The sequence below is a fragment of the Dermacentor variabilis genome, chromosome 5 (assembly GCF_050947875.1).
Source record: "Dermacentor variabilis isolate Ectoservices chromosome 5, ASM5094787v1, whole genome shotgun sequence".
Classification (NCBI taxonomy): domain Eukaryota; kingdom Metazoa; phylum Arthropoda; class Arachnida; order Ixodida; family Ixodidae; genus Dermacentor; species Dermacentor variabilis.
The window spans coordinates 77,407,290-77,420,658 of record NC_134572.1 but is presented as its reverse complement, the minus strand read 5'-3'; the positions used below and the strand labels follow the sequence as shown (position 1 = coordinate 77,420,658).

Sequence of the window (13,369 nt, the reverse complement as noted above, 5' to 3'; positions counted from 1 at the left end):
ATACCCCGGGAACATATGGTTCGCAGATAATATTTTTCTATTCTGTAATGCTGGGCACGAACTGCAACATAAGACTGAAGACTTGTACCGAGAAAATGTAAAAGTAAGCTTGATGATTAACAGGCAGAAGGCAGAAGAAATGATCAACATCCTAGCAAGAGAACGAGAACTCATGGTTGGCATATAGACTCTAGATTCTGTGAAATAATGCATTTATCTATAGGTAAATTACTCACAGGGGACTCTAATCATGAGAAGATGATTTACAGAAGAATGAAGATGGATTAGAGGGCGCATGCATGGTAGGTATTACCAAGTTATTGCCAGCAGCTTGCCGCTATCCTTGAAAAGAAAAATATAGCATCATCGCATTCTGCCGGTACTAACATATGGGGCGGAAACTTGTAAGTTAACAGGGAAGCTTGAAAAGAAGTCAAGGACCGCGCAACGAATGATGGAATGAAAAAAAATTTTAGGCGTTACGTTAAGAGACAGAAAGAGAGCGGTGTGTACTAGAGAGCAAATTAGAGAGCCTATGTTCTAGTTGACATTAAGGAGAAAAGATGGAGCTGGGTAACCGATGTAATGTGTACAGTGATAGCAGGTGGTCTATTAAAGTTACAGTATTGGTGCAAAGTTGAGTTAACTAATATATATATATATATATATATATATATATATATATATATATATATATATATACATAGATCTTGCAGATTCACGTCTATCGTTGAAAAAATCTAGTTCCATTTATTAAGGGTTGCGTTCGGGCTAAATGGAATAACGTAATTAGAATACAGAGCTTCGAAGTTGAGACATGCACACATTGTGAACACGAGCGCAGAAGTTGAAGTGCTCCATCGTTTATGTTCGTGTTGCGTGCATGCCTTTACTCTGCAGCGCTGTATAATAACTAAGTCTAATTATAGCTAAGTTCGCAAAAAGACAACACCCTGATGGCATGGTGCAGCGAGATAAACAAACGACAGACAAGTGAACTGACGGAAGGAAGAAGAAAGCCATATTTGGAGCCGATTACGATTGTTGCAACGAAACTGAATAAAGGAATATGGGTAGTTCTAAGGAATAATATGACAGAGGCAGCTTTTAGCTGAACCGTGCAAGCAGGCCTTGTAACTCAGCAGGCAATCAAACTGTTCCGGCACGGCGCCAATTGAGAAACTATGGTAAACTACATATTTAAAATAACCCCGAAACGCTGTTGGAATAATGAATACTTATACAGCCAGGACCCAGAGAGGTTACTTTACAACTTCACACGATTTCGCTTGTACTTAAGAGGGAGCTTTAGTTCGGGCCTAGCTACGACGCGGCCTATTCAAATACATATAAAATGCAAAAACGTTTTTCTGAAATAACCTCTGGACCGATTTTAATGAAATTTGTTGCATTTGAGAGAGAAAGCTAAATTTTAGTGACTGTTGGAAGCGGAATTTCGATTTAGGGCCTGAATTTTGTTAAAAGGCTTTTCAAAAATTTTATAGCTTGAAAAATATAGAAGCACGAAGTTTATAAATTAATATCGATGCAGCAAAAACAGAAATCGCGGTTCTGTAAGCGGTACCTATTAGAGCATTCAGAGCGGACCAATCCCATATGTCAATTTATTTCTTACGTGAATTTATTACTTTGTGTACAAGGGCTCTGCAAAAGCTCTCTTCCCATATTACAAAATTTTTTTAGATTCATGTATAACTTATCAATTTTCTCCACTTAGGTGTACTATTAGATGCAATTCACAGAATTTTGGTATCGTTTCTCATTGTAGAGTTACAGAGTTGTAAACTTAAAAGTTTTGTTTTCTGATAATTTTCGATTTCTGCCAATTGTTAATAAAAAATTGAGGACTTAAATCAAAAATTCGAAACCAACAGTAACTAGATCTTAAGTCTTTCTTTTAAATGCAACAAACTACCCTAAATTTGCTGCAGTGGTTGCGGAGAAAAACGAGCTCTCCTTTTGCATGTATTTAGTAGGAGCACCCGAGCTAAAGCTTCCTCTTAATTGTGAACTGCACCGTGCGAGATACGTAGCACTTCATATGATCCGAGTGGAATATTTAATTATTATTCCAACAATATTTGGCTTTACGGGGATGTATCACGAAGCAAATAGAGTTAACGTTTTCTGTATTTCGGCTCCTGCGTTATAGAGGCCAACATTGAGAGCAGCAGATGATTTTGAAAGTTTAAACTCTGTACACATTCGTCAGAGTTAGCTTTATTGTGAAGCAGACGTCCGCGTCAGGTCTGGAATAGGATAAAAATTAGAAGCTTGCATCGTTACCTTGTCTTGGAATCGACTTATTATATATAACTATAAACAACACTTTGGATTGCTTTGTTTCAACAAGTATTCTAAATGATCTTATTGCGTGCAACGTCCTGCGAAAACGCAAGATGGCGCTTCAATGTGCTTCAACGGCACTTCCCGATAGCTACATAGCGCTGTGATGTTGCCGTTAAGCTGCTTATAGCTGCTGTCTACATGGATACTAGATTGCTATGTCCCCGAGAAAAGAAAGCTGAAAAAGAACTTCCATTACCTCCAAGCTTTGGGAAGCTTACAAGGTGGCTCTTCGGAAATTACAAAGTTTTAAGCTCGGGTATTTCTTACGTATTTTGCTTATTTGCTCATTAAAATAGCATATTCAGACCTAGTTCTAGGAATATGAATATTTACCTACAATATTAGAGTAAGTACGGGCAGGAGCAGATATTACGCCCAATGCCGTCAACCGGAAACTCACGTCTGGTATAACATGCCTGCCTTTCCTCTCCCTCTGCTCTTGACGCGAGTCTCTAGAGACGTAAAAGCAAATGATGAAAAAAGTGCTTTATATAAACCCTCAGATTTGATTCTTGTCGTAATTATCAGTTTATTACACCATTTGTTCTTGAACGCAATCGGTGCTAACTTTGATGGTTTCAATCTTCTCCCCTGTCTTTATGCAGCGGATATGCGCTCGTTTCGAGCATGCTTTGCTGATTATTAGGTGCCAGCACCTCATACTATTCATTCTGTTTTTGTGTCAGAAAAAAGAACCACGAACTTTTCCATTTGTATGCGTGAAGTCGCGCATGGCTCTCTTTATTGCCTTGACTGCGATAAAAATAGACGTGCGAATGTATTTCAGATAAGAGAGACACCATGAAACGTTTTTATTTTAGGCTGCGCGAATTCGCCCCTTCTGGTGGAACTTGTCAATGTAGTGTTATTGTGATCGTGTAGTAACGTTGTAGCTATTCTCACGAAGAAAAAAAAAACAGAGCTGATTGTTCGCTATTTTAGACCACTGTAGCCGCTACAGCCGCAGCAGAACAAATGTTCTAATTTCCTGTTACTTCTTTTATTGTTGTAAAGTCGATGAATTGGCCGCTCAGTTTCGGAAATGTATTACTACATCGCATATAACTTGATGTCTGCTTCATTTTATTGTACATTATAAATTCGATAAACATTGTCGTGAAGACTGTGGTAATAAAAGCCTCAACGGTGGTTATAATAAATCGTTCCTCCGCTTATCTTTCATCAAGCGAATAGGCAGAAACCGCAATTTTTCATGTAAATTTTCTCGTCTTAGGTTGCTGCGTTTCACCCTACATCGATTCACTGCTGATTCAGAGCGCGGACATAGTCCACTGGAAGCAGTGTTTCGGAAATACGGACGGGCTCTTCATCTTCACAGGCCATTTATTCTTTTTGAGGGTGAACTTGGTTACGGGAGTTTATAACAACGAGGGCTTGCAAAAATTGTGTTTGCCGCCAGTAGTTTACGCTGAACGGCAAATCGTGACTCTCGACCTCTCGGACTCGTTTATTTTGCATTTAACAGCCGGAAGCGGCATCAATTGCTTTTATTTCTTTGCGTCAACAGGCGGCAGTGAAGGCAGCCAACATGCTTTTAAATGTACTTGCGGGTTCTCATTCTCGGTAATCCGCTGAGTACACAAAAAGCCTGGCGCTGCCTTCAAATATTGACGTCTGGCTAGCGGCTCGTTATAAACTTTACAAGCCTCCTGCGGTGTAAAGAAGGCATCGTCTCGTGTTTTTTCACCAAATTGGGAAAAAAATTCAAAGCGGAGATCGAACAGTGATTTAAAGTGACACTCGACTGCTTCCTCAAAATAAAGCTCAATGTACGATCGTTGCACTATAGTGCTGAACAAGAAATACCAGGATAGAAACACAGGAATAATAAACGATTACTTTCATATGCAGGGAGCGACAATCTCTATCTCCATATATTAAAGAAACTGATTTCTTAGAATACGCTTCAAGAATTAATTGGTTCCGCAAACGAAGCGTTCCACGAGGAACCATTATGTTCACATGAGCCCACTCCAGCGCAGTATTCAAGTAGATTATTATTATTATTATTATTATTATTATTATTATTATTATTATTATTATTATTATTATTATTATTATTATTACGCTTTATCCGAACAGGAAAATTATTGTACGTTGAAGGAATCTGTGTCGGCGTCCGCTTTTATGCCTAGCTTATCAATTCCTGACCTGAAAAAGATTCTTTTTAGTTTTCGGCAAAATAAATCACCAGGAATAGATGGCATATCCGTAGGTATTCTGCGAAGAAACTTCGATGTGCTTGCGCACATCTTTCTTTTTTAAGTTAATGGCTTTGTAGAAGCTGCAGTAATTTCCGAGACTCTGAAAACGGCTACAGTTAAGCCACTACAAAAGGGAGGCAGGAAAGATAAGGTTGAAAACTATAGACCAATCTCAATTTTGCCGGTACTTTTCCAGATACTAGAAAAATCGTGTACGAATGCATGGCGTCTTTCTTAATGAAGTGTTCGATTTTATCGCCCAGGCAGTTTGGTTTCGTTGCGAATCGAGGTACCACAGTCCAATTAGAAGAATTCTCAGATGAAGTATATTCTGCATTTAAAAGCAACTTATTCACCTGTGCGCTATTTCTAGACATAGCAAAAGCTTTTGACACAGTGAATCGTAACATTCTACTAGAGAAACTAACTTTAATGGGATTCAGAGGACCATTCCTAAACGTACTGCGAAGCTATATGTGTGGCAGGTCACAGATAGTTATGGCCGACAAGGAAACCGTCAGTAGCAAGCAATGGCTTACAGCCGGTGTTCCTCAGGGTTCAATTTTATCGCCTCTTTTATTTAACATATTCGTAAACGAACTTCCTCTAATAATTTCTAAAGGCACTATCTATCAGTATGCTGACGATGCGGTAATATTAACAAAGCATATCAATTATGAAAAAGCTGTGGGCGCCCTGCAAAATACAATACACAGCGTAATGCACTGGTTTGCGAAAAAATATATTAATGTAAACATCACGAAAACACAGTTAATATATTTTAGAAATTCCTTAAAGACCACAGCAATAAATATCCCAGAATTTTCGCATGACCAGCACTGCGGTTCTTGTACATGTACATGTACCCCTGTTCAGTATGTAGACTGTGTGAAATATCTCGGTTTATTTATTGACAGCAGCATGTCGGTGGCAGTATCGTCTGGCCTATCTGTGTGGAAAACTTAGGAGTGTCGCTTGGTTGCTCTTTAATATAAAAGGTTTCACGCCATTATCGGTAAAGAGATACGGAATCACCATTTTCGCTTTCTGCGCATTGCGAAGGCAAATGAGAATTGACAGTTTATTAAAGAATATATTGAAAAGTGTTGCCTGTGGCAGTGGCCACGTGTCAGGTGACAATTCATTTTCAGCGTTAAGTTTTCCTTCATTTCATTTGTTATTTAAGCAAAACTGTTGTTCGTCAATTTTGGAACGACTAATTCAGAGAGAAATATGTGGCCCCTCGACTTTTAAGGGACAACATTCGTTTCAATGTTCCACGTTCATCAACTAGGTATGGTGAGGCGCGACGATGTGTCTATGTGCCAAAAGTCTTTAATGATGTGCCTGACGGATTTTGCTCGGTTGAGTCAAAAAAGCTTTTAAAGAAAATGCCAACTTCCATTTGAGTTTGTCATATATGGGTATGCGTTTATTTGAAGTAATTCGTTTGTCTTAACCTGTGTATCTATATGAGCATAAAGAAAAATTCACTACGTTACCATAACTTGTTCTGAAATTTTGTTTTTCGTTCTATATAAGCATGAAAAAGAATGTTCACTACGTTGGAATAACATGTATTGAGTTTTTTTTGTTTATGGTCCATATAAGCCTGACAATATGTTCACGATACATTGTAATAATATGTATTTAATTTTCCTTTTGTTTGCACAATGTTTTGTCGGCACTAAGGTAACGCGTGTACGTACATACACTAAAGCATGAGGCAACAGCCATTTAGGCTTCGACAGGCCGCCTACTATGTATTTGTTCTTGTGGTGCATAAATAATAATAATAATAATAATAATAATAATAATAATAATAATAATAATAATAATAATAATAATAATAATAATAATAATAAACAACTTTATATTATTATTATTATTATTATTATTATTATTATTATTATTATTATTATTATTATTATTATTATTATTATTATTATTATTATTATTATTATTATTATTATTATTATTATTATTATTATTATTATTATTATTATTGATGGTCAACTTCAGAGCACAACTCTCTCAGCCGTATATTATCCAAGAGTTGTAAATGGCTTCTCGCGCACTACCGTACCCAACGCTAACTTTAAACGTGCTTCTTCCTTTGTTTTTCTTTTTCCTCACTTCCTTTTATTTTTGCAAAACCTTATATTACAAGAATGTGGTGCCATTGGTTTACAGAACACTTATTCAGGAGAAAGCCTAATATGCGCCATGAAGGGGAAAGTCCGTCAAGCGTCCGCGTTAACATCGGATAGCAAGAAAAGCCACGTGACCGAGTGATAAAGTCACGTTACCGGCGCTGGACCTGCTGCGTCTTGAGGCCCTATAAGGTAAGGCTATTCCAATATGTTTGTATTCCAATTTGCAGACGGGAAATTTGCGTAACCACCAACGCTAGCACCGGGCGACGAACCGCTTGTCTGGACAGAGCAATCAACCGCTTTCCTTATTCATAGGAGGTCACTTTTGTTTGCTTGAAAAACAAATAACATTGCCTACACTCACTGGCTTGTCTTATTTAATTGGCTGACAAGCGGCGAGGAGCACGATCCAGTGGAGAGGGATTCGATGGGGCCGAGCAATTGCACTTAAAATCGATAACCGGATCAAGAGGGTGGTGCCGGCGTCTGCGATTGGTCAGATTTCCCTTACTTAACTTGCGGTGGCTGGTCGAAAATCGCGGCGGAATGCAACGGAATGTTAAGAATGCGACTAAAACGGATCCTCCACAAGAGATTTGGCAGACGCAGGTCGCAAACGTGCCGGAAATGCTCAAAAACCTTACTGCCACGCAAAAAGTTTTATTGTATATGCAAATAAACCAGTGCCTGAACGATCGGTGACAGCCATCTTTTATTCTTTTGGAGACGGGGTAGCCTGCTGCTATTCATAAGAAAATTCAGTTTTGTTCGGCATATTAATGCATCTTTGATACGTGCACGTCACTTTGACGCGATGAGTTTTCGCGGTTTTGTGACATCGCGTGACAGGCAGGTGAAGTGGGTGCAGCCATAAAAACTTTTGACCAATAGCCAAGGGCTTATGGCGAAAAAGCGTTGAATCAGAAATAACTATTATTCTTTTGTTCGGTCCAAGCATGCATAATCAGCGTGTACACGTCATATCAGGTGTGGAGTTATCGCAGTTTTAGTGACGCCGTGTGACAGACTTGATGGTTCAAGAAACTTTCCGACCAGTCGCGAAGGGCTGATTCAAATTGAAGAAACACAAAATTTGCTGTGTATATATATATATATATATATATATATATATATATATTTCAAACAATTTCATTTGTGTATCTGTCGCGCTAATCTACAATCAACATGAAGGTTCTACTTCACCCTGATTTACTTTTCGGTTTAGGTTTCTCTCTCTCCCCTTCCCTTTAACCTTTAACTGCAATCTTCTTGGACGATCCCCCGTAGTAGGCAAGCGTCACAAGTGAGGAGCAAGCAAGCAAGCAAGCCCAGCGGATGCAGTCTTTGATTGCCAATAACTCCGCTTCTGCTGAACGCATTGAAGTACTTCTTGCGGCAAAGCATTACTGCAAGATCCTATTTTCACTTCAAATACCTCTCTTCAATTCGATAAAAAGGGGTTTCGGATCGCTTTAAGTGACTCATTTTTGTTTCATTTCCTGTGTGGGTTGTGTATATTGACTAAGTATTTTTTGTATGCGTGATATAACTCCCATACATATCCATGCAAACTTTCTCCTGTTGTGAAGTCCAGCAAAACTGGACTTCACATGCTTAGACACGCCTAGACGTGCTTAGACATGCTTAGACAAGGAAGTCGCGTGGTATTGTTAAAGGTTCACTGAACCAAATATTTAGTTTCTCCGCCGCTGAATTCCAATTTTAGGCAAATGCTGGGCGACCAAAGACTGTGACGGGAAAGAGGATTAAATAACGACGTAATCCTCCAGAAGCAGGATTAAATGAGATCAAGGGAGTAAAGACTTCATTCATTTCGCCCTTTGCTTTTCACCACTATGCCTTTAGCATCGGTGCTCCAAGCAAGCCGCCATCCTTTGAGGTCTGTAAACACCGGACCTAATTAAACTGCCAAATTTTCTCTGAGCAACAGGAGTGTAATGGCAAAAGACTGAAAGAAAGAGAAGGGAGAAATTAGTTTGATGAAAGAGATAGTATCGGCTTAGTGTGCAGTGTTTCTTGTGTATCTTCTTCCGGGCTTTGGTCATCTCGGATGAGCTGCGGTCCATGACCTGCGTCCAATGGCAACACTTATACGTGTGTTTTTTTTTTTTTGGCCCGTTCAGTTTGATTATTACATGCTCACCTATAATACTTGGGCTGTCACTGCCGCCTTTCTATGCCCTTAAAAAGGGCTGCGTATTGAACGTAAGCTCCTGGACCCACAATTAAATCAATGTCGAATCGAGCTGGGTTGCACCTTTTGTTTTCATTTCGCACGCTGCCCGCTGTGGTAGCTCAGCGTGCTGCGGAGCACGAGGTCGCGGGGTCGATCACTGCCACGGCCCCCACATTACGATGGGGAAGGAATGCAAGAACGCTTCCGTAGTTTGATTTAGGTACACGTTAACAGCACCGCGGTTGATAGATACTGACCTGGATTTCGCCACTACGGCAGGCCTCATAAATGTATCATGGTTGTTGCCCATAATCACTCAGTGCTAGAACGCATCTGTCCCAGCTAGCCAGTTTTCGTCAAATTTTTATCAGTCTCTGGGGCATTTTCCGCGTCCTGGCTTGAGGCGATGGACGCGGAACGTTCCGCAGGCCCGTGCTGCCAGAAGTCTGCAACGGCAATCTCTTCTATGAGTCAAGGCACCTGGTCAACCACCAGTGACCACTCAAGAGAGACTCCTACTCCTGTGGCCATGGATGCAGAGCCTACTGCCGGCACCTCTGGCAAGATCACTACATTAACAAGTTCCTCAAGGAAACGAGGCACCCGGTCCAGCACCAGCGAAGACACAGAGGTCTACTCAATCACAGGTGACGACTCATCTGATGACAGCTTCGTGTCGGTGAGGAGCCGAAGGGCTAAAAGGAGGCTTATCAAGGCGTCGTCACCAGCGAGTACGTCAACCATGCAGGCAGGTAGCGAACGCTGGCCGCACACCATCCTCTTCATGCCAGTGGATTCTTCTGTCAACCTTCGAGTATTGAACAGGCAAGCTCTCTCTGTTTTTCTTGAGGGAAAGGCGCCTAACGAAATCAAGGAAGTCCGGCTGAACACACGAAAGAATGTTCTAGCTGTCGACACAACCCGTGGAACCACGCTGGAGACGCTACGACAGATAACAGATTTGGGCAACATAAAAGTACGATCAGTCATACCTATGGATGGGGCCTGCACTGCAGGTGTGATCTACGATATTGACTTGGCTATTTCGAACTCGGACCTGCCAATTCTGATCAAACCGGCATACGAAGGAATGGTCATCACGCACGTATGCCGACTTGGCAACAGCCGTTGTGTGAAGATTGTGTTTAAGGGGTATTCCATCCCTTCGCACGTAAAGGTCGGTCACTTCCGACATGTCGTACGACGGTTTATCCCAAAGCCGCTTCAATGCCACAAGTGCTTTAAGATCGGACATGTTAAGGGCGCCTGCACAAACTCCCCAATATGCCCCCGGTGCGCGGAGTCACACACGGTAGATGTCTGCCGTGCCACAAACTTAAGGTGTGGCACCTGTGAAGGCACCCATGAAGCGACGTCTAAAGAATGCCCAAGAATCAAAAAAGAGTTCGAAGTTCTGAAGCAAATGGTGAGGGATAACTCAACCCATAGAGAAGCCTCAGAAAAGATCCGGCGTCGACGTCGTCATCGACGGAAACGCTCAAGACAGGGTGGAGCTCGTGCGCCGCTTGCGCCAACGCCATCATCTTCATATGGAACGCCCGAGAGCACAAGGAAGCCTCAGAGGGGAACTGCTGCCCCCGTGGAAGAGTGGCCGGCGCTTGCAAGCTCTCAGTCTTCTAAGGACCCTTCACGCTTGATGCTCCCATCGAAGCCCGCTTCTGTCGGTGAGGCTTCAACAGTCGACTGCCAAATGATCCCGGTGCTGCGATCCATTGTGAATGTCATCAGGGCCATGCTGACAAGCATTGACACTCCATCTGCTCGTAGTGGACTACAAGTGCTCGACGCGCTGAGCCCCGTCCTAGCAAGCCTTGAGTGAAGCCATGACTGACAATCACAAGTCATTTCGTAAGGAGGTCAGAGAAGCGTCGATCCTTCAGTGGAACGCGAGAGGTCTAAGATCTCGCATCGCCGATTTTCGTCAATTTGTTCTCACTAACCGCTTTCCAATCATTGTCATATGTGAACCAAGATTATCCCATCCAATGAGACTATCCGGCTACGAGACAATATTCTCATCAAGAGACATCAAAAGTAGCAAGGTGGTCGTGTTTATTCGCCGTGAACTCACTTACGTCGTCCAACCGGTGCAACATCATGACGACAATCAGTATGTGTGCATGACTGTTAAAAATAGGAAAGTCACCTTTGCACTCTTGGGGGTGTATCTGTCTCCATCGAGTCGATTTGACACCAAAAGACTAGAAGACATCTTGAAAACACAACCTGGTCCATGGATTATCACTGGGGATTTCAACGCTCACCATACCATTTGGGGAAGCTCAAAGGTTAACGCGATGGGAAGACGACTAGCTTCATTAGCTTCCAACAATGGTCTCTGCCTGCTGAATGACGCGAGTCCAACATTTCTGCGGGGAATAACGTACAGCAGCTGCCTCGATTTGACTTTCGTCTCCCACCGCCTCGCCACACATGTTAAGTGGTTTTTGGACATTGAAACGCACGGAAGTGACCACATCCCCACTTACCTCAAGATCAAGGGAATGTCTAACACGTATACGTTCACCACGATACGAAGAATAGATTGGTCTGTCTTTACATCCCAGATTGAGGACGCTTGTCACAAAGGCCTCTCTTGTGGCCTTCAACAAGCTATTAAGAACACGGCACAGACGGCCACGCGCACACTTACGTGTTCTCCAAGGTATTCTCAATTCGACCTGGAATTGGAGCGGCTTCGTGCGATTCGCCGTCGTGCCGAAAGGAGATATCGACGCACTAAGTCAATTCAGGATCTCAGAACAGCCAGGCGAATGCAAAAGAAGATACAACGGCGCATGGATAAACTAGAGGCTCAGCGTTGGTCGAAATTTTGTGCGTCGCTAGATCCCCGCAAACCACTATCTCAAATATGGAGAACTGTGCGAGGTCTACGTTCTGTTCCGGAACAGCGTTTCCCGTTTAAGGCCCTAGCACTATTCCAGCGCCGACAAGACATTGATGTGGCGGAAGACTTCTGTGCTATGATTGCGGGCCAGCCAACTCGCACAGGTTCGCTTACATTGAACCGTATTCCAGATTCACGCGATTCACGCATGGATCTGCCTTTCACGACGCAAGCGCTTGACGCGGCGCTCGCCCTCTGTAGTCGGTCGTCGTCGCCTGGTCCGGATGACATATCTTACCGCATGCTATGTCACCTTGGTGAACGGGCACGAAGTGCACTCCTTCATATCTATAACGAGTCCTGGCAAGAGGGCAAAGTTCCTCAAGATTGGAAGCTCAGCCGCCTGGTACCGCTTCTTAAGCCTGGCAAGTCTCCTTTAGAGATTACTTCATACCGACCGATTGCGCTGGCAAGTTGCGTTGGGAAGGTAATGGAGCGAATGATCCTCGCCAGACTTGAGTGGTATCTTGAACATTACGAAATCTACCCGGACGCCATGGCTGGTTTTTGACGTCACCGATGTTCTATCGACAACGTTATCGATCTGGTAACCTATGTTCAACACCAAAAGGCGTGTAAGAGGTTATCTGTCGCAATGTTCTTAGATATAAAGGGAGCCTACGACAACGTTCTTCATGACGCCATACTTGAAGCATTGGAATCGGTGGGCCTAGGCGGTCCATTATATCGTTGGACTCGCAGTTATTTACATAGGCGGTCTCTATTTCTTAACACTGAAGCTGGCCCAACCTCGGAATATTATACGCACCATGGAGTTCCACAAGGTGGTGTCTTGAGTCCAACGCTTTTCAACCTTGTACTCATTGGTCTCGTGGAACGGCTTCCGAACACAGTTAAAATTTCAATGTATGCCGATGACATCTGCGTGTGGGCATCTGGTGTGACACGGCCGCAAGTACGCGCCAGGCTTCAAAAAGCTGCCACGTCAACATCGGCCTACTTAAATGAACAAGGCCTCAAGATCTCGCCAGAAAAATGCGCATTGGTCGCGTTTAGCCGGAAGCCAATGAGATTATACGATGTCTCTATCGACGGTCAAAACATTCCTTATGTCAGGACGCACCGATTCTTAGGAGTAATCATTGATCGCGACCTCTGCTGGAGTCCTCATGTGGCCTACCTAAAGAAGCGCCTGACGGATATCTCTAATGTGTTTAAGTTTCTTGGAGGAAATGTCTGGGGTACTTCAGTACATGCAATGATGCAGCTGTACAGGACGCTCTTTCTTGGGTATTTGCGATACAGCTTGCCTTTGCTGACCAACACCTGCAGAAGTAATATCCGTACACTCGAAAGCGTCCAGGCCCAGGCGCTAAGAGTGTGTCTTGGATTGCCGCGGTGTTCATCAACGGCTGAAACCATTGCGATTGCACACGATTTCCCAGCCAAGACCCATATAGTCATGGAAGTACTCAGAGCACACGTAAGACACCTTGCTCGAGCCCCTGCCCATCATCTAGCCTCACTGCCA

General features: G+C 42.8%; 1 long non-coding RNA gene across 1 annotated transcript in view; it reads left to right on the top strand.

The window, feature by feature from the left end:
- The window catches only part of LOC142581902 (uncharacterized), a 52,041-nt gene extending 45,106 nt beyond the window's left edge, over positions 1-6,935 (top strand). The window contains exon 3 of the long non-coding RNA XR_012828315.1: positions 6,789-6,935. This is a non-coding gene — a long non-coding RNA (uncharacterized LOC142581902). The remainder of the gene's footprint in view (positions 1-6,788) is intronic.
- Positions 6,936-13,369: the final 6,434 nt, after the last annotated feature.